Source organism: Pseudorca crassidens, chromosome 4, assembly GCF_039906515.1.
Source record: "Pseudorca crassidens isolate mPseCra1 chromosome 4, mPseCra1.hap1, whole genome shotgun sequence".
Lineage (NCBI taxonomy): Eukaryota > Metazoa > Chordata > Mammalia > Artiodactyla > Delphinidae > Pseudorca > Pseudorca crassidens.
The window spans coordinates 154,068,106-154,087,761 of NC_090299.1; the positions used below are offsets into that span (position 1 = coordinate 154,068,106).

At 41.0% G+C, this 19,656-nt stretch overlaps 1 long non-coding RNA gene across 1 annotated transcript; it reads left to right on the forward strand.

Annotated features, from left to right (window-relative positions):
• Positions 1–4,050: 4,050 nt before the first annotated feature.
• LOC137223289 (uncharacterized) lies at positions 4,051–12,249 on the forward strand. Its single transcript, XR_010942777.1, has 3 exons — positions 4,051–4,228; positions 4,440–4,608; positions 11,550–12,249. It is a non-coding gene; the product is annotated as an uncharacterized lncRNA (long non-coding RNA).
• The last annotated feature ends 7,407 nt before the right edge of the window (positions 12,250–19,656 follow it).

Genomic DNA, 19,656 nt, shown 5'->3' on the forward strand with positions numbered 1-19,656 from the left:
CTGGAAGTTTGCATTTTTGAAAATAAAAGGTTGGAAAACTTACAGTCTTTTTCTCATATCATGATGGCATGTGTGTAATGAAAGCAGTGCAAAGCTAGGGCAAACTTTTTATTCATTCAACGTATTTCCCGAGTGCTTCCTACCTACCAGATGGGTGGATCCACAGCACATACAACGGAGCAGCCAAAGAGCCCGGACCTTGTGGGATTTACACTCTTCCTCTTCGGGTCTGAGCTTTCGCCACTGTTGAATGAGCGAGGGTGGCAGTGGCTTACAGGGTTGGCCTTGGTGGCAACATAGGGTCCCTTTCTGCACGAAACGCTATCGTTTTAGGTCTGTGAATTTATTTGCTTTGAATAGATAGGATAGAGTGGTTAATTTCTTCCATTTAGTATTTTATAGAAAATATTGTAATGAATACAAAAACAGTAACCCACAATGCTTACATACAGGGCATAAAGAAAATAGCAGTTCTGGTTTTTGTCTTAATACAAACCCAAAGCAAGGCAGCGTTAAAGTATTTATTAAGAACATGCTAAGCTGTGAGTTTGCTTTGTTTTTCCCTTCCAGGATTATTAAGAAAAATATCTACTTCCAATACAAGAAAAGGTATTCTTTACACTGTCTTCCTTTGCAGACCCTGTAGTCTTATCAAAGCTGTCTAAATCTAAAAGAGAAATTGCATCACTATTAATGGTTATGCGTTGCCCCAAAGAGATAGTAAAATACAAGTTTTAATTCAAAGCTAAATTTAAAAGTAGTAGCTAAAGATAACTTTTATGTACCTTTAGCTGTATGCATATTCAATCGGATCAAAAATTTTATTAAAAACACATAAGATTTTTTGAAAAACACCATAAAAATGTGTCTGTATAACTGGTGGCGGGCCAGAACATACTTCTCTAGACACTGCATAAAATTCTTTTTTTTTTTTTTTATTTGCGATACGCAGGCCTCTCGTTGTGGCCTCTCCCGTTGCGGAGCACGGGCTCCAGACGCGCAGGCTCAGCGGCCATGGCTCACGGGCCCAGCCGCTCCGTGGCATGTGGGATCTTCGCGGACCGGGACACGAACCCGCGTCCCCTGCATCGGCAGGCGGACTCTCAACCACTGCGCCACCAGGATGCCCTTATTTCATCTTTTGCAGTCTTCCGTGGTAATGAGCGGTTTTCTGCTGCTGATGCTACTTGTGCAAGGGTGGTAGATAACACTAATTCAGAACCCTCTAGATTCTCCCTGGGTTTGGCTTTGTCATTCAATTCCTCATTCTTTTGTTTGTGAGCACGGTGATGGGAGAAAGCTGAGGATGGATCTTTGGCCAAAGGCATCTGCTCTGCAAACCAAGGGCATGAGCGGGGGAAGCAGGAGGAAGGAAAGCGGGAGGGTCTGTGTTTTTATTGAACTACTTAGAGAGTTAATAACAAAGAAGCAAGCAGAGGGCGTTGCGGGGGGAGGATGCTGGGCTTTGATTTCAGACAGGGGCGATGCAGGCAAACGCTGGGGTAGGGGCGGCATTTCCTCGCCAGGCAAAGAGGGAGTCCAAATTTACTACAAGTCGCCACAGTAGAGGGCGGTGACGGTGAAATACTTTTTAAATGAGCGGAGACGAAGAAAAGGCAACAATGTTCATCCTAAAGTCGAAGAGGCATCGATGAGACGGTATCAGAGCCCTGCAAGCGAGAGCAACCAAAATTATCTATTTATTTTTATTTTTACTGTTCAAAACCATTGTATTAAATAGTTGGTTTACAGTGTTGTGGGAAATCATCATTTTTAAATGTCACAGAAGAGAGGAACACGTGAGCAAATAAAAATAATAGGCTTTTTAAAATTGAATTCTTTATCAAGTAAAGGGTAGGCACGACGGGAGAGACCTTGCTGGCCTTCTTTCCTTTTTGTGTTTCACTCTCTTTTTTCCCTTTGCCCTGAGGCCCTACGCGGAAGCAACTAAAGGTTGTGAGCTAGAAAGAAGAGGAAGTGAAACTGAAAGGAACGTCAAGAAAATTTCTGGTTATGCCTGAGCCTTGGTTAAATCACGGTGCAGGTGAAATATGGCTTTGTAGGGCCTCTTTCTCTCTCTCGAGTTTCCTTCCAGCGCTTTCCCCCCAGGGCACCCATGTCCCCCTGCCCAGGTGCATTATTGGCCCCCGCAGGCAGTCTGTTCCCAAACTGAAATCAGCCAAAGACTCTGCACCTAGAAGTCCAGTGAGTGACTGACAGGACACTGACATGTAACCTCCAGGAATGCTGTGGAAAGATGCTAAGAAGAAAGGAAGGGCGGCCGGCAAGAGCAGTAAGGGCGATGAGGTAAGTCAGGAGAGCCTGGATTTTAACAGACTGTACCTGAAGCTGTGATTAACCCCAGGGAGAGCTCTCGAGGGGAGAAACGCATACGTCGTCGTAAGATTGACCCTCTCCCTGAAATCTTTAATTGGATGCTTGGGGAAGTCTCCCTAGGACTTTCATTTACATCTCTTGAAATTTCTTAGTTTGTTTCCATATAAGACTAGTTTCAACTTAGAGTCCTGAGTTTCCAAGAAAATACTTGTGACTCATACATGTTAATGGTTAGAGGTTATATACCTGTAAAATGTTACCGTGGCGCTCCTAAAAGGCTCTGAGATACACGCAATTCCTCAGTTCTGTCAGGAGATGGCGCCATTTATACGCAACAATGCATATTCTCCAGTTTATTATTTAATATAATAAGTTCTAATAATTTCTCAAAAGTGTTCATGTGAACCAATAATTAGCCTTTGTGCTTTACTGAATTTGAATGCTTTCAGCAATCATTTCTTCTCGAGGAAATATTCTCTGGTGCTTCATTTTATCATTTTCATTTGATTACTATTTCTGTTTAAAACAGTTTCATCTGCGATTTAGAAAGAAACTTCAACAAGGAGAAGACGTCTTTGTCCCCACAGATTTCACTCCAGCTGCATTTGGATTCAAAGTGAGGTAAAGAGAGGTAGAATTAAAAACTAAGGAGACGATCTCCGGTGAGTCTCCTGAGATTCAATTAGCCTGGTCAATTAGAGATGATTCTAAAACCACAAGTATTCGTAGAGGTTGTCCCTCTAATTGTGAGAAAATGGTTGCCTTAATTATGTTTTTTGGCTTCACTCTACAGTAGCTTCTCCCAAGTCCGTAAATGCCCATAGCTGGTTCTGCCGGCGTTTATGGGGCAAAACATAGCAACACAAACATTGAAACTGCCCCACGTTTCACAGCCTCGACTGCTGTATTTTATGCAAAGGCCACAAAATGAGTGTGGTTATTGATGAAAATTGCTTAAACCTCAAGGACTCCTGCTCGCTGAAATTGGGGGTGGAGCAGATTGAAAAACCAGAAGCCCAGGCTGAGCAAGGTGTAAAATCCTCAGAACAGTTACAATTTTCATCTCTAAAAGCGAGAAATTAGCAAAGGAAAAGGGGGTTATATTTTTCATTGGGGAAATTTGACCTCCAATATTCCTTGGATATACGTCATACAGCTTCTGCTACTTAGGAAAAAGTCATTCATATGAGGAAGTCGAATATATGTAGCTTCAAAATATTCCTGTATGCTGAACCTGTTTTTTGTTTTATTTTGCTTGGTTTGGTTTGGTCTGATTCCTATTTATCATGTGCCTACAATTTTTATTTCAAAACACAGCAAGACTTGTTCGATGTTCCTCAAAATGCTTCTGTAAAGATCAGTATTCAATGCAAGGGCCACTTGTAATAATTACATAAGAAATACATGGGAAAGTAAGAAGTTTCCTGCTTTGTAGGCTGCTAGGCTCTTTATTAAACCAGTTCTAATCTTCCTCACAGTAATACATCCCCTTGTTTCTTCACCATTCATCTAAAACAAGATTTTTGAAAACTCTTTTGAAACACTAGCAAAAGATAGAGAAGACTCCAGGAAAGCCAATGCAGTTGTCAAAGGGTAGATTTATATTAAACGAGCTGATTTTTGTGTGGTTTTGTTTGTTTGTTTACGGTACGCGGACCTCTCACTGTTGTGGCCTCTCCCGTTGCGGAGCACAGGCTCCGGATGCACAGGCTCAGCGGCCATGGCTCACGGGCCCAGCCGCTCCGCGGCATGTGGGATCTTCCGGGACCGGGGCACGAACCCGTGTCCCCTGCATCGGCAGGTGGACTCTCAACCACTGTGCCACCAGGGAAGCCCAAGAATTTCTTATTTCTAACAAAGATCTGGATCCAGTGACTCCATGAATTCAAGGGTAACGTCTTTGTTTTATATTGTCTCCTCTGACGTATTTATACTAAAATGTAAATGAAATATAAATACCACTTGTTAAGGGGGCAGTGATTGAACTTGTTAACCACTGTTTTAAACATTGAAAGTGAAATGATAAAATTTTGAAAAGCTCTGTCCTCCCCACTGTGAAGTAACCCTCTTGTCTGCGTATCCTGTCCTAATTTTCATTTCAGACCACACTGAGGTTAGGGGATTATGTACGATGGGAACACATAATTCCAGCTGCCCTGTTCCCCGTGAAGAAGCAGAATACCCTGCTGCCGTTTCTTATTCTGCTTTTCCGAGTCAAAAAGCTTTGAAACATCTTTCCAAGAAGTTGAATCAAAGCCAGCAATATATCAGGTAATCGTTTTAGTCTTGTAAATTATTTGTAATTAGCATACATATTTTCTTTACTTTCAAAGGCTCAGAAAATGAAATTCTGGTCACTCACAGGAAGCCACAGCTTACAGCAATGAATTGTCAGTGAAAGCTTAGAATTTGAAACATAGAAAAGATCGTGTCTTTCGATCCCTTAATTTAATTTAGTGAAAAGTAAAATGAGGTCTGTCTGAGTAATTTGCTTATGACCTTACATTTTTGGCCCAACTGGGGAATAATGCTGACTAATATCACTTAGTGTGTGAAAGCATAAAGTTCCTTACCTGTATATTATATAGTCTGAGTCTTCTAATAGCTGTGTTAGGGGGAATACAAATTAGTCTCATTTTACAGATGAGGGAACTGAAGTTACGGTGTTTCAAGTAACTGTCCTGTGAAGGTCCTTAGTGGTGCACAAAGAATTTATGCCCCAAACCTATGCCTCTGGTCTCCATATATTTTCCACAGAGACATATCACTACAGTTTTGATGAACTGAAGATTATATTAGGTCTCTTTCTGCTACATCACACTACCCATCAGAAATTACAAATCAAACTTCATAAAAAGCTCTTTATTTAAAATCAGGGAGCAAATGTAGCATTTCTCTTTGTATCTTATTTATACTTTCAAGCTGAGGGCCTGAAATAACAATATAGTACATTTGGTGTTTGTACTTATATGTATTATAATAAAGTAAATTCACTAAATAAAAGCTGATTTACTTCTGGACAGCCAAGTATCTAACGTTGAACGAATGTTTTGATTCCAGTTTTAAGCTGGTGTTTATTTTAATGAAACAAACAAAAAAAAACATGCTCCCGGTATAAATGCCTAGACAGTAAAGCGATCTTTCAAATCAGGAAGAAAACGTCTTTTCTTTAAGACAGGGTGGATAGGATAGCACTTCAAACGCTTGGCAGATAAAAAGATGGAAAGCTGGAAGATTTGCAGCTATATCTCTGTGAGTACTTCTGTCTCCAATCTAGATGTCTCTGTATTTCATTTTAATATGGGAAACTGATGTGCTTATAGTGTTATTCCTATTATACTTAAATGTGCCTGAGAAGAGCACTTCGTGTGACATTTGGCTGGAAAGAACCTTCTAGGTTTCTTATTTGGCCTGCAGAGAACGTAGGCGCCATTTTGGAGACATACTGGTGAACCAGAAAAGAAACCCCCTGTTATACAAGGCAACCTTAGCGAACACTGCTGCGTTTTTTCTCCTAAACCTTGTATTATTGTAAGTAGTTATGCAATCCACCTTCCCGTGTAACTGACACATAGGGACCTTGCATGCTTGTGACCAGCAGAGGCCAGTATCAGGAAGGCTAAGGCAAGGGCCTGAACAAGTACGGCTGGACGCAGGGGCGCCCAAATCCTAGACAGAGCCGGGGTTAGGATCACACATATAATTAAAAAACTGGTTCGTGCACAGGGACCAGAAATCAGAGTAGTAAATCAGAAAACGCACATACAGTTTGTCAGGAGAGCAGATACAGAATCTTAGCATCAGTAGGATTTAAAACACCCCTAATTTAATTACGAAGCCCTGTATGTTTTTTCTTGGGTACAAACCAACCCCAGACTATGACCAGCACAGAGCCCCACGTGGCAATTGCCGGACTCTGTTACGAAGGTGATAAGAAGCTTAGCCTGACTGAAGCAGGCGATGGGGAAGTGAATTGTGGCTGAAATTAGGCCAGTTTCATTAGCAAAACAATATTTTCTGTTTTAATTGAACAAATTTTCAAGTAAAATGTGTATAAACTGGTTTGCTTTATGCAAAACAAATTTATTCCCCTTAATCCAGCACTCAGACTCAAGCACGTGAACGCGTCTTTTTAGTGTTTAGTAAATGCAATAAACACTGTTTTTTCTTTGATCTTCTTAGCCTCATTAAAATCCAGATTTTATTTCATAATTGTGCCTCTCCTGACATAAACAAATATTCCTGGACTTAAGTCCTGAAAAATGTCGCCATCACCATGAGGTGTAGATTCAAGGAGACCCAAATTAGTGGGCAAGTCACACACTGCAGAGAAGCTGAGTAAACCTCGGCACATTTTTGTAGGGGACGAATTTATCTTCTCGCAAAAACACAAATGGATAATGCTGGGAAATGGCTATGAGTTTTGTGCTTGGGAAATTACACAGTGTTATCAGTTTACACGCACATTAGGAGCACAGTGGAGCACAGAAAGATTGCAGTATTACTAAAATTTCTGGACTTCCAAAATAACTTTATTACTTCCTTCACTTTGGCAACTGGTTCATTATTTGCAAATATTACAATATCCCCCTGATTAGCTATTTAAACACAGTACACGCTCCTGTTACCCAGGGTTAAACCAATGGAAATTAATTAAACATATTAATGGTATATTTTGAATTAATTATATTTGGGAATACTGATTTCTAAACAGTAAACCATAAGGAGAGTGATTTATAGCCATGCTTCTTAGATATATTCAAGACATCACATGATTCCGGGAAACATTGCTAATGGGATCTATTTTTTTTAACTTTTTATTCTATATTGGACTATATAGTTGATTTACAATGCTGTGTTAGTTCCATGTGTACAGCAAAGTGATTCAATTATACATATACATATATCTATTCTTTTTCAAATTCTTTTCCCATTTAGGTTATTACACAATAGGATATATTCTTAATGAAATTATTGTTGTGTCTGAAAATCATCAGGTTTCCAGTTTCCACCTCAGCTTATAAAACAGACAGTTAATATGTACTTATCTATTCATTCCTGGCTTTCAGTTTTGATTTGTTCCCTTATTTGTCCATTTCACAAATAGGTCATGAGTGCCTAGTGTGTGTCAGGATTCCAGGGTGCACAAAAGACAAAAGCCTGCCTTGCTGCACTCACTCCCCGTGGAGTGAAGATGGACGGTAAATCCGTGAGGGCATGTCAGTGGTGCTGAGTGCCGGAGAGGAAAGGGGCAGAAAAAGAGGCTGGAGGAGCCAGGTAGGGTCGGGGGGAGGGTTGCTCTCAGCCTGGAGGATTGTGATCAAGTAAGATCCTCCTGTGAAGGTGACAGCTGAGCAGACCCAAGCCAGTGGGTCTCAGACTTTTCAGTGTCGAGGTCCCTTTGCATTCTCATAAATCACTGAGGGGTCCAATGAGCTTTTCTTCATGTGGGTTTTAAGTAACAATATTTGCCATATTACAGAAGTAAGGTGTGAATTTTTTATTTTTTGATTCATTTAAAACAATAATGAACGTGCTATACGGTGACGTAAAGAAAAGTTTTTTTTATAAACAGTGACTATTTTCCAAAAAAAAAAAAAATTTAGGAAGAGGAGTGGTGTTATTTTAGGATGTTGTAGGTTTCTTTGGTGTCTGGCTTAAGAGAGGAGAGCTGGACTCTCATTTTTGCGTTTAGTCTGTTGGTTTATGTCATTTGGTTGGAGAACACAAAGAAAACCTTGCGTCGAACAGAAGCACTGCTCGAAAAGAGGCATATTTTAATAGCCTTTATGGGTAATTGTGATACTTTTCTTTGATTACACATCAAAACTCAACAAGAGGAGCTTCTCACGTGTTAACTGTACTACATGTCTGTGGTCGCCCCACAGGACTGGGGTCAACTCTCCACTCAACATTTGGTGAGGCTGCTGGGGTCTATGCTGCCACACGTGCATCAAGAGGGTATGAAAAATGTACTTACTGCTCACGTAATGACACTTTCTGGGAAGAGTAATGCAGGCTCCCAGGCAGAACCTCTCCTGGTTTGAGAGAACAAGGAAAGGCAGCTGGCTTTACCTGTCCTTGTGGTTTTGAGGTAGGACGTGGACGAGCGATCCCAGATGAGGGTCAGAGTCTGTGTGCTTGAACTTTCCCAGGTGCCGAAGCAGGAAGCCTTCTCATCAGTGTAACTCTCTGGGGACAAGAAAAGGGCAGGGTGACATTTGGAAGCTGTGAGCACTGAAATGTCAAAACATCTCAGTGAACTTTTCGTACTCAATTGTGTTTATACTCATTGATCTTGCACTTTGGATCTCTTTCTCATGCATGATTTGGACATGAGAAGAATTCTCTGGGCTATGCAGATTTTCCAAATATTGATCCACTTTATTATATAATGCACATTTCAATTTAATACCATTACTTATCCTGCCATAAATGTCTTTAAAAATTGAGTTGTCAAGCTCATCATAGCAGACATAAGTTTTCCAAAATTCTCACTTTAGCGTAAAAGTTAAGCTTGAAATTTACTGTGGCTGCAGGTCTTATCTGTTATTTTTCTGGTGCAACAGTTCGTTTTGTTCATTATGAACAAATGTTCGTTTTGTTCATCATGAAAATGTCCCCCAAATTTCATAGTCTGAAGGACCGTAGCTTGTCAGTCGTTCCTTCAAGTGAAAACGGTGCGCCACATCGAAAGTGGCTACTGCAGCTTTCTTGAAATACAATCATAGTGAAGATGTCAAATAACACGTTAGTACTTTATGAAAATAATCTTGACTTTGTGAACCTCCCTAAAAGATAACGGGGGCCCCTAGGGGTCTGCAACCACACTTTGAAAACTGCTGACCTAAAGGCAATGTAAGAGTTGGCCTCGATACTAATGGGGAAAGGACGTTTCAGGAGGGAAAACCACACGCAGAGGAAGGTCCTAGGCCAACAGCATGCCTCGTGTGTGGGTAGAATAGCTTGGAACTGGATGTGTCAACAGGCAGAGTAGGTGATGGCCAAGGATGGCCCGGGCGTGGGTCGCTGGTGGACAGAAATCTCTCAGGGCCACAGAGGGTTTTCCTTGGCGTATTCTGGGAAGTCTCTGCGGAGTTTGGAGAAGGAGAGTGATGGATCTGCAAGTTGCATAAGTATTACGTTGGTTCTTGTGTGAAGAGCAAAGAGTGAGTATCTATTGAGATGGAGTACGCCAAAGTCAGAAGCAGAAGGACCAACCAGAAAGCGACTGGAAAAATCCAGGTGAGAGATGATGACAGCTTAGGCACAGGTGGTAGCAGTGAGTGGGTGAGAGGTTGGAATCTGGGCATATTTGAAGGTAAAACAAATATTTATTGATGAACTGGCTGTGCAGTGTTATTGCATTAAAATGGGGAAATATCAAGAGTTTGGCTTGGAATATTTGAAATACCTATTGAACAACCAAGCAGAAATACCAAGAGGTAACTCAATGTACTAATGAAGTTCAAGGTGGAATCTGAGCTGGAGATGGTGAGAGTTCACAAGTTATTTAAAAATATTGTTTAGCTACTCTGGTCACATATAACGACTTGCAGAATGTATTAAGAAAGCAGAGTCTCTGTCCTAATATATTAAGAATGTCAGGTAAGTGACCACCATTCATTAAACACCCAGTATATGCAGGGTCTGTGCCAGTTCCGTCCATACGTTGTTTAATCGCTTCTTGCCAGTCTAAAAGCCCAGCCACAGACGGAGCGCCGAGACTCGGGAAAACCGTGTGCCTTCTCCAGGACCCTGTAAGTCACACGGGACAGGACCAAGACTTGAAATAAAATTAGACACACACTCAATGTTTGTGGAAAGGAATCCATAGGGCTTGTCATTCGCCTGCCGCATAAATCTGACATCTTTCCGGCCCCTTGAGTCGCCTGCAGCAAACTCACAGGGGTGCTCGCGAGTAAAGGCCGGGGCTCATCATGTCCTAGTCACGCTCAGCATCTCCTTCCCCTCAGACGTACCCCAACCCATGTCGGGGTCGAATGTCAGCGACGAAGACCTCTGCACAGAACTCCAGGCAGATTGGGCTGCAAAGAGCCTGAACAAGTCTGAATTTATTAAGTGCTGAGCACTTTACGTTCCTTCCGTCCTTGGCAAACGTAATTGCTGATTTCCTAGATCTCACCGCCTACTGGGAGGTCGTGGAGGAGACAGAAGAGGGCATCGGAGTCAGGCAGAGTGAGCGCAGTCAGGCCCTGGCAGCTGAGCCCCTGAACAGGGAGGAAACACACAAATTCCTCAGCGCTCACAAAACAGCATCGTCCTAGGCACGGCCCAGGCAAGGAGCAAAAGATTAATAACGTATCTCTTTAAGAAGGCAGTGCTACAGCAGTGAAATCCATAAAGACGAACGAAGGTGGTGGGTACAGGGGGCTGGGGGAGGGGCGAAGAGCTAGTGTTTCATGGGGACGGAGTTTCCGCTGGGGAAGATGAGAAGGTTCTGGAGACAATGGTGGCGACGGTTTTACAACAATGGCTATGTGCTTCGTGCCTCAGAACTGTACACTTACGATTGGTCCACATGGCGACTTTTATGTTATACCCATGTTACCACAAAAAAGCACAAACAATAAAGACACATAGATGTTTAGAACTTCTTAAAAAGAAGGCAGTACTGTGTTAATATATTGTCGTATAACGAAATACTGCAAAAAGAAATCGTTTGGACACTTGACGTCACAAAGGGCTTGGAAATTTGTTTCTGGAAAGTATCATTATCCAGTAATGCCACCCCAATGTCCAATTTCTGTTCTCCATTCAGCACTTAGAAATGAATTTGTACTTGTCTAGGGGGTTTTATGAATTTGCTGAGATTTAATATCCTCCAAAGTCTTCGAGTTATATTTCTGGAAATGGATTTTACGTTTGCCTTTTCTCTCTTTCTTCTGAGATAATATTAAGACATATTCATTGCTGTTGCGTTATTTATACCAAACAATATGATACCATTAACTCTTATTCATATATCAGTTACTATTAACTAATTAGCTTCAAATCATTTAAAAATTAGTAATGTTTAACTTGCTTTTCATGAAAAAACATGATTTATTCACTTTCTTTATTGGTTTTATACCAGCAGATCTCAGACGTCTGCTGGGCCTATTTTGTGGGCCAGCGTGATTACAATTCCAGAAATCACTGAGTATATAGTCACCAGTTTCTACTGGATATGCATTTTGTTCTTGCTGGAGATCCCTGAAATGAGCCGGGGGCTGCTGCACCTCAGATTCATCTGGGGAACAAAACCAGCGCACAGGAATGCTGATGTTCACTTAGGACAACATCTTTTGCTGTTCTCTTCATGATACCTTCAGCTCGACTCGTGACTAACTCACTGCTTTGTGACTTTATGTTAGAGTTCTGGGGGTTCAGTAAAATCCATTGTAGATACTATCTCTTTATACATATCTTCATCTCTGTGTCTGTGTTCAAGTATATATATTAATTTATATATAAAAAAAGAAACAGGCACTGTCTTGTTTTGGGGTTTTTTTTTCCCACCATGGAACTCCCTGCACCTAGAACAGTAGCGATTACGTAGAAAGCATTTTGGAAATATTTTTTAATGAATGAAAGTTTGAGTAATGGAAAAAGACATACTTTAGGGCTAACTCATCTAGAAACTGAGGCTTCGGATTCCCACCCCAAGAATAATGCTTGGATATTTACAGACTAACTTATGGCCAATCAAACGGGCCCCCAGTAACTGAACGATTAGGAGTATCTCTCTACGGGGAAGGCAATTTTAGAAATCTGTGTTGGAGAATTTTAGAAATCTGAAGGAGAATCAAAGTGGATTATCAGATGCCCACCTGAAGACCCTGTGTCGCTGCAAATTTGTTTCTTAAAGGTTAGGGTATGGGATGCTCTCCCAGCCCAGATGGGCCTGAAGTTTAGTGACCACTGGCCTCCGGTGAGTCCTGTGCTAACCGGCAGTGCATTTCAGATAGAAAGAGATCTTTGGGTGAAAGTTTGAGAAGTAATATTAACTGAGATGTGTTATGTAAAGCGTATTTTTAAGCTCTCCACAGCAGCTATATGTCATAATAAAAGATTCACAGTTTTACTTATAAACCTAAATGTAAATGAAACTTGAGTAAACTATAATCTCAGGATAAAGGTATGTTTTCAGGGGTTAACCTAAAACTCCCCAGTGATGTCATAACTCATGAGATTGATTGGCCAGAGGAAAAAGTAAATTTAAGTTTGGAAAAGTAACATATGGAGTTGAATTCCTCCATCAAACTCTACTAAAAGGTGCAAAAAAGAATGGATTAAGGAGGGAATTGAGTCATCCCAGTGTTTAAGGACTGTCAGAAAACCTGTGAGACTGGTCATCGTCAGCATGTTTTGGAGAGGAAATTCCCACCCTTCAAGGGAAGCTACAAGTCCTGATTGCCGTCGGTGTTTCAGTGGGTCTGTCTCTATGGGTCAAATATTGTAGAAATTGCTGCAGTGAGAATTACAGGCGGTAGCTGGGGAGACGGGGCTGAGGATGAACTCGTGCTTCTGTGGCCTGTCCTCCAACCGCAAAGAGGAATTACCTTGAAACACAGGGAGTTTATGGAAGTAAACTTGGCTCAGATCCAAGATAACTGAGCATTCGGCCAAGGACTGTGGGTCCTGGGAAGCACCTGCGGCTGCATTTGGGGTTGTTCATTGAGCTGCGTGGGACCCAAGCGCTGCCACACACCCTGAGAACCCCTCACGACCGGTGACGAGTAGAAGCTGAAGGAGCCGCAGGGCTGAGGGCGTAGCGCCGGCTTGCACGATGGCGCACGTCCCGAGTGCACAGTGTCTGGGGCACACTGCAAACTCTTCCTGCAGTCACGAGACCTCTTCAATGCTGTGAGCATGAACTCGGTTAAAATTCAATACACCAGGGCTTCCCTGGTGGTGCAGTGGTTGAGAGTCCGCCTGCCGATGCAGGGGACACGGGTTCGTGCCCCGGTCCGGGAAGATCCCACATGCTGTGGAGTGGCTGGGCCCGTGAGCCATGGCCGCTGAGCCTGTGCGTCCGGAGCCTGTGCTCCGCAACGGGAGAGGCCACAACAGTGAGAGGCCTGCGCACCGCGATGAAGAGTGGCCCCCGCTCGCCGCAACTAGAGAAAGCCCGCGCACAGAAACGAAGATCCAACACAGCCAAAGAGAAAGAAAGAAAGAAACCTCTAAGTTTAAAAAAAAAAAATTCAATACATCTTGATCCTCCCTCCCACCCTCCCTATCCCACCCCTCCAGGAGGTCACAAAGCACCGAGCTGATCTCCCTGTGCTATGCGGCTGCTTCCCACGAGCTGTTTTACATTTAGTGGTGCATATATGAGGAGATATGGGGATATATGTATACGTAGAGCTGATTCACTTTCTTATACAGCAGAAACTAACACACCATTGTAAAGCAATTATACTCCAATAAAGATGTTAAAAAAAATCAATACAAAATGGAAACCAAGCTTGAGGATTCCCAGAGCAGACAAAACCACTGAAGCCACTGAGAAGCTCCCGGTTCTCGAGCTGTTTTGTGCCCACTAAACTCTTACTAAGTACTGTTTATTGAGCTGGTGGTTTTAATTTTGCTGTTTCTGGATTGTTGACAATGCTCGGTTCCTGCAGAGTGTGTGTTCCACCTCTAATCACAAAATCCTGTCCTTTCTCCTTGGACATGTTCTCTCCTTTCTCATTTTCTCTCATGCTCCATGGCCACTGCCTTAAGACAGGCTTTCATTCCTGAAACTGGACAATAAATAGTCTCCCAGAATTCAACACCTCCTCTCAACAATGTAGTACATGAGAACGTGTCTTAGGTATTATGTTTCTCTTTTCGTGGCATTCTCTCATCCCAAATGATTTTAGAGTTTCCAATTTCCCATCGCCCCTTGCAAGCTGTCCATCTTACGTAGTCAGCATCGTTTTTGACTTCCTTCTGGTCACACTAATCCAGGGCAGCTCTTTCTCTGTCCCACAAAGTCACCAGGATGATTTGTTCCTCGGTAAATCTCCTCATCTTCTCCTCTTTTTCAGCAATATCCTTCCTTTTCATGGAAGTTCTGAAATCTTCCGCACTCTTCAAGGTTCTGCCTTCTCTGTTTACGTTCTCCCAGATTCTTCAATCTCTACTTAGTTCCTTTTTGTCTAAATACTCTATGACATTTAATCAGCACTCATTTTAAAATTACTTAAAGGTTATAATAAATCGGTAGTTAAATAAGACAATTGAACACTTTATATAGAAATTAACATAGAAAATGAGATATATGCAATTGACACTTTTATGATTATTAAATATAATGAAAAATTTAAGAAAATAATAAAATAAACAGCCACAAGCCTACCATTCATATTTAACATTATAGTTTGCCCTATCTCCCTCAGATTTTACATGGATTGAGTCAGTGCTATATATGTCAGTCTAAAACCTAGTCTTTTTATTTTACATGTTTACTGTGTATTCATGTTAACACATGAAGATCTAGTTTATTTGTTGCACAAAATTACATCAATACATATACCATGATTTATTTACTGACTTTTCCCCAACTAATTCCTATTTACATAATTTCAGTATTTTACTATAGCAAAGATCTTGCAATGGAACAGTACATTTCCTTTTGGTTATGTTATTAGAAGCGAAATTGCTGGGAGTTTCTGGAACGTGCTTTTCCACCTCGACTGTCTACTGCCATGTCAGTCTCTGACTTTGCTGTCTTAGTTCACACAGACTGTGTTTCCCATCAGATTATAATGTGAGCCTTTGAAGTGTCTTTTTTGTCCAATCTGATGCGTATGCATCTTATCTTTGCTGTAAATATTCAGTAGACATTAAGAGGCAGGATGGAAGTTGAGATTCTCTAGAGAACAAGAAATTACCGAAAAGTAAGGAGCTACTGCAGCAGAACCATGACCAGGATCTGTGTAGCTCTGATTGGATTCAGAGGATGGTAACCTGCTAGGGAGACTGTGATGCCCAGAGGGTCAGTGGGACGGGCAGAGGGTCCTACCTAAACTCTGTCCCCTTTAACACGAGGGAGTAAGTATTGCACGGCTCTTAGGCTAACATCAGTACAGGCATCGGCCAAATTGTCGGGTTGTTTTGGCGAGTTGTAAGGCGAGTGATCCGGGTGAGTGTGGTAGTTACTGGAAGAAAAACTCTTCTGACTGAGAATTTATCCCCGAAAGTTGCCGGTCAGTGTATTCTGTTCTGATAATTCCTTTGCGAGTAGTCATCACCCGAGATTTATTGCAATTTTCCTTGTCATGAAGAAAAAAAATGAGAAACGATGTTTAGAAAAAGGAACAGTTACTTTATTTCATTTATTTATTTTAAGCTCCATAATACATTTTATTTTATTTTTATTTTTTAATGAGCATTTTTATGGTGAATATTTTTTCTTTTCTTTATTTTTTTAAAAATTTTCATTGAAATATAGTTGATTTACCATGTTGTTAGTTTCAGGTGTATGGCAAAATGATTCAGTTATACATATAAATATTTTTTTTTCTTTTTTTATATTCACTTCCATTATTACAAGATATTGAGTATAGTTCCCTGTGCTACACGGTAGGTCCTTGCGGGTAAGAACAGTTATTTTAAATCATTCAGAAAACAAATAAGTCCATTTGTTCAGCAAGAAATGAATGGCTGACTTTGGAAAAAATGTATCTAATGTAGGGACTCTGTTACTTATTTTGTTAAATCATCTCATTACTAAACTTCTGAAAGCCTATTGGAGCATCACTCTTCATCTTCATCACTTCAGGCAAAATGAATGTTGGCATGTGAGTAATTACTTTTAGATTTAAGGTGATAGAAAATTTTCTTCTAGGGCTTAGCAGGAATAAAAATGATCTCATTGGAATGCCTATATCCAAAATCAGAATGAAGAATGGGGAGTGGCAGGAATACAAGTCATATGAAAAGGGATTTAGATCTACAAATCCAATTTAAAATCAACTGACACAGATTTTTCCAGAGTTAGGGGTTCTGAGAAAATAAGAAAGAAGATGAATTACTGCAAAAGCTGCTCAACAATTTCTACATGTTGGTCAGTTATCATCCACACAATAATATGTGGCAGCTTTTATGCAAATCCATTATTCCACGTTCTTAACATCTGCAATAAGTAAATACCTGTGGAAAGAGGAAGGAGTAGCTCAGATGACTCAAATATCAATTTTCAATGACATTCAACTTTTCATATGGTAACAACCACAATATGTCACCAATTAAGTGTGACTTCTGTCAGTGACCATTCGGATGTTCTGAATAAATTAGTGCATCTTTCTAAAGCGCTGGCAAATTTCTATCTCTATTAAGAGCAAATCAAAATCTCCTTGGAGCTGTTCCCATATCCTCTTGAGGCCAAAAAGGAGCTTTCTTACAATAAACAGCCCTATATTATTTTTGTTTTGAGCAGGAGGGAGAGAGGGGGAGAGAGAGCGCGAGACAATGAGTGAGAGTGAGAGCCAGAGAGAGAGAGTGAGAGAGAATGAGGGGAAGGAAGGAAAGGAAAGGAGGTACCTACCCCTACGACATGGGAAGTGCATGAGTCTCATCTCATGCATGATTCTTTTAAAGATGTCTACAGCACTCTTTTTTTTTTTTTTTTTTTGCGGTACACGGGCCTCTCACTGTTGTGGCCTCTCCCGTTGCGGAGCACAGGCTCCGGACGCACAGGCTCAGCGGCCATGGCTCACGGGCCCAGCCAGTCCGCGGCATGTGGGATCTTCCAGGACCGGGACACGAACCCATGTCCCCTGCATCGGCAGGCAGACTCTCAACCACTGCGCCACCAGGGAAGCCCTACAGCACTCATTTTTAAACATGATTTAGGGAAGCAAAGGACACACAGTTTTGCTGCACTGAGGGATGCATGGTCTTATGAGCATGATGCAGGTAACTGTAAAAGAATTCAGTCTCTGATCTGGGCATTCCGGAGACAAAAAAACTCCACATAAAATACTTCTGCTACACAGATATACGACTCTCTACACGGTCAGAGATTGTCATAATGTCTACAAGACAAGGAAGAGAAATCCACCAGGATATTATGCTCAACCAAAACTAACATTACAAAAGGAAATGAAAATTAGGGGGGAAATACTGTGCATGTTAACAGAACACTAATATCTCTATTACATAGTGTGTTCCAAAGCGTCCATAAAAACAAACATCCCACCCATAAAGAGGTCAAAGAATGCAAATATGCCATACACACAGGAAGAGAGAGATGAGAATGGCCAGGAAATAATGCATATACTAAAACTCACTAAATAATTACAGAAATACAAGAAAATAATGAGATAGAAATCAGGGCTTGAAAGATTTAATGAATATAAAAATACTAACAGTACTCTGTCGTGTTGACAGGAAAATGAACACCATCCTAAAGCACTTACTGTCTGTCTGAAGGGTAATTTAGAAATACATTAAGAAGCATTAATTATTATCAAAAAATTGCTCTTCTTGAGTGTATCCTCTGAAAATAATAAGAAAAAAGCACAAAAATTTATGAGACTCATTGCAGCATTATTTGTAATGGTTAAAAAGTGGAAATAAACAATATTAAAATTTTGTTAAATTGAATTAATGACTTTTTTTTTAATGACACGGGAAAATTCTGAAAGACTTAAACGGTGTATACAATATTCAAATTTTGTGAAAGAATATAGGAAATTGTATTACACAAAGGCTTAATGAGGAGGCAAACTTGAGTACCTGTCAAAGCATACAGAATATGGAGGACAGAAAACAGGGACTTGACATCTGGGAATGTAAGAAGACTCCCGAACGAATATACGGTGTGCTAGACACAGCGTCATGTAATCTTTAATACAACAAAATATATAAATATGAAAGGGGAATATACTATAAATACATTTATAGTGTTGTTCCCTGAACATATTTTGAGAAAAATGAAATTTTCTATTATGCTAAGTAGACTGTAACACAGCGAGTTATTTTTAAGTACTCCAGCTACTTTTTACAGTGAAGCGAAACTCCTAGCCAAAAATATGGAATAAGTTAGCTCCAGGTACCTATTAATTAGTTTGATTTCATTTTAGATCTATTATTCAGACTCTCCAGATTTTTCTCTTTTATCCCCAAGTAGCTGATTCATTCGTAATTATTTCTATTGGAATTACTCCATAAGGAAGAGTTGTCCTATCTCCCTCTTTTATTTATTTTTTTTCAGTCACTGATTTAAATCAGCATGGATTCAGAAAGGTTTTTTTTAAATACTTTGGTTACAATCCAATATTATCATTATTTATTTTATTGCTCAAATAAGATTGATGATAAGAAACATTGAAGAAGTCAGGTCCCTCCTTTTCTTGGAAACTGATATAACACCAGAAGAATGAATAAAGATTTTATATTTCACTGTCACAGAGATATCTGTTTTTAGTCATCAACATTAGAACAAATAGAAGAATGGAAATGGATTACATCCAGGTACAACAGAAGATGGGAAATAAAGGAAATGTCTTGTATATTTCTGAGAGACCTTGTTTGAAGCCTTAGAAAGGAAAGTCAAAAACGTTCCCTTGGTCAGCAGCCCTCATAGATAAATAGAAAATGCTAGTGATGGGGGCAGGTGCAGGACGGTGAGGTCGCCACCCTCTGGAGGACTTCCTCTACATCCAGGGAGCCAGCAGTCTGCACTCTGAGCAAGTCCCTTCGTGGAAGGACTCGGCCAATGATGCTCTCTTCCTACTCCCCCTCCAGCCCAGCAGAGCCCCCTCTTGAATTAGTCGGTCTCACAGCCTGAAAACTCTAAGGCCAATCTGGTCTTCAGGCACAATGGGGCCAGTTACTAACAGGACATCTCTCCTGGTGCACACCATATGGGTTCTCTTGTTGTATCCTGTGATTGCTGCCTTGTGTCCCTCTCTAGACCTGCATTGGTCCCTTGCCTGTGCCTCAGGCCTCCAAATCCTGTTCTTAGTGTTAGTCATCAGATGCGGGACCAAAACCACCTGTCATACCTCCTTCACGCTCTTTGTCCACCTGTCCAACTAGAACTTTATTACCTGACCGACAATCTTCTAACGTTTGGACACACACTGGAAGTTCATCACTTGCCGCTGCTCTGCTCACCTGTACCCTGAGAGACCTCAGAGAACACTGGTTGGAAGCACGGGCTCTGTACCTGGTTACCGTGTATAATTACTGGTTCTTCACTCACTCTTGTCTGACCTTAGGTGAGGAACCCAAACTTTATGTGCCCCAGTTTCCTTCTAAGTAAAATGGAGGTGATAATAAGGATATTTACTCAATGGCTTGCTACAAGGATTCAAC